General features: G+C 32.0%; 1 pseudogene; it reads left to right on the top strand.

The window, feature by feature from the left end:
* The first annotated feature begins 591 nt into the window (after positions 1-591).
* LOC107030307 lies at positions 592-1,838 on the top strand (annotated as a pseudogene).
* The last annotated feature ends 791 nt before the right edge of the window (positions 1,839-2,629 follow it).

Here is a 2,629-nt window from a genome sequence, read left to right as displayed (position 1 = left end):
TTCTTCCATAAACAAGTTCTCCGCTCTACCTTCCCCTTCTTTAGCTCTTAAGAAAACATTTTGCATTCAGTGGGGTCAATTTTTATTTTTTTTTACAAATATTTTGTTTATTATTTTTAATTTGTTTCAGATTCTTTTCTCTTTATTGGTTTTAAGTTTCTAGTTTTGACAATATTCTTTAAATTTTGTTGTTTATTTCAAAGTTCTTCAAAAAAAATTTTTAAGTATCTTAGTAATATTTTTACACCAAAGGTAGCTTTGAAGATTAGGTGTTTATTTCAGGCATGTTGCATTATACACAAACATTCTACTGATCAACTTTGATGTTTCCTTGGGAGGATAGTATTTTTGTAGCTCATGCCGAAAGGTCTAACATTTATCTTCATTTGATGAATAACTTCTTGGTATCAAATATTAGCTATCTTGTTTCCTAGAGAATATGCCCAACTTCTCTCTTTTCTCCTTAGCTATTTTTTTCTCCAATATTTTATAGCCAAAATTGTTTGCTTCAATTGTGGACTTCTGAAGTTTCCTTATTTTTATGGTTTCGTTCTTCTATTGGAATCAACATCGTTAGAGATTTCATGATAAATATCTACCAAGGAGGAGGTTTGGGAGAGTCTTGCACATGTTGTATATAATGGGAGTGATTCTACAAATCAGTGAAATTGGACTTGAACTTTATCCTGTTTCTGAGTCTTACTCTGGCGAAGGATTACCATATGCTCCTGTAGATTTTCCAAATGCTGGTGATAAGTGGGGTTGGCGGGCAGGGAAAAGAGTTTCAAGTTCAGGCACCTTTAGAGATAGATATTTGTATCTTCTGAAGCATTTCAAGGCTCCAAAAGGTGGACATAAAAATGATTTTCGAAGTAAGATTTCATTTAAAAAGTATCTCTAGTCTGATTATTTTGACGTGGATATAAACCAAATTTTTGACTTATTTAGTTTGATGATTCCTTAGATGAAGTCGCAAGCTCAAAAGGTTAGTTTTTTGTGTATAGCATGTACATATTTATTCTGTTGTTTGCGTCAATTAAAAAAAACATAACATTTTTTTTATTGACCTTATGCCAAATTTGTTTTCGTTTTAATCAAATATTTATTTTGACTCAAATATGATAGAGATGACTACATCTTTATGGACAAAATTAGTGTCTAATTTTCCTAAAAGAGACATTACTTGTAAGGCTAGTAATGAAATTTGTAGCAGTTTATCAAAAGAAAATCATTTTCCGGCCATGGTTTTTGATATTTGTTGTAGTGAACCTTGTTTTTTCCGAGGTTGTTGTTGTATCCTTTGCTGCAAAACGATAGGTTTGGACTATGATGGGTACAATTATGTTCGATGTGAAGCAACAATAGATGTATACAGATGTGGACATGTTTCCCATCTAGACTGTTCTCTACGAGCTTATATGACTGGGAAAGTTGGAGGAATCATCAATTTGGATGCACAGTATTTATGTCGATACTGTGATTCAAGGATGGATTTGGTTCCACATGCTTTGAAGCTTATAAACACATGCTCATCTATTTCATCTCGTGCTGACATTGAAAAGATTTGAATGTTGGCATTTGTATTTTGCTTGGCTCACAAAAAAGAAGTGGAAACGAGTTGTTGCATCATATTGAATCAATCAATGCAAAGGTATAACTAATTGATGAATTGTACTTTTTTTCCTTATGATGCTATATGTTTACAGTTACCAGAATGACTAATTTGATAATAATATCAGCTTACGAAAGGAGTTTGCATTCAAGATGCATTCAAAAAGGAAGGTTGTGTGGATAGCACTGGTAACTTCTCTCCCCTCTCATCATCTTGTTTGTGTTAATCGGTTACTTTGACATGAATATTTGTATCTAAGCAAGACATTTCAGTATGTGCAAATGTTGTTCTCTTTCTATAATTTTTTTTTATTTCAGCACATAAATATACACATTTGTTGATTTTTTTTGAAGTTAACTACCCTACAGTTTAGACGATTAGATTAAAAAAACTTATAATCTAAGGTGTAAAGATATAAAAGACACAATTGATACAAATATTGTTTTACTTTTTGAAATCACCAATGTCAGCCTAATCGAGTCCCCTTGTTTTCCTTAGAGCTTACATGTTTCCAATTAGATAAATAGCCTCTTTTGAACTCCTTGACAGGAAAGATTACAGTTCACTTATTGGAAGCATTCTCTACTCGTATAATTTTCTAATCTATCGTTTTATTTTCTCTTTATTAATTACATCTATGAAATTCAATGATTTTATAAGATGAAATAGAGAAGCTAGGTTAAGCGTGTGCTAGCTTGTTTCCATCATTGTAAAAGTCATTCTTCCTTGATTCTGATAGGGTGTGCTTTCCTTCTAGTAGGTTGCTCGCTCGTCTTGATTTCATTTTTACGCGATTCAATCTTCTCGATTCTAGTACATTTGTTCATCAATCTTCCTTCATTTTGGTAGTGTGTGACTTCCATTCATGTTTAGATATGCTTTCTTTTCACGGATTTTGGATGTATCTCTTTTTTTCTTGCACAGATCATTTAGTATTAGTGTCATTAGTACAACATATAGTTAATAGAGATAACGATATGTGTTTTATCATTCTGCCTTAATCTATACTACTAAGAT

This window comes from Solanum pennellii, chromosome 9 (assembly GCF_001406875.1).
Source record: "Solanum pennellii chromosome 9, SPENNV200".
Classification (NCBI taxonomy): Eukaryota; Viridiplantae; Streptophyta; class Magnoliopsida; order Solanales; family Solanaceae; genus Solanum; species Solanum pennellii.
The sequence above is the reverse complement of the archived record's forward strand: the minus strand, read 5'-3'. Positions and strand labels throughout refer to the sequence as shown.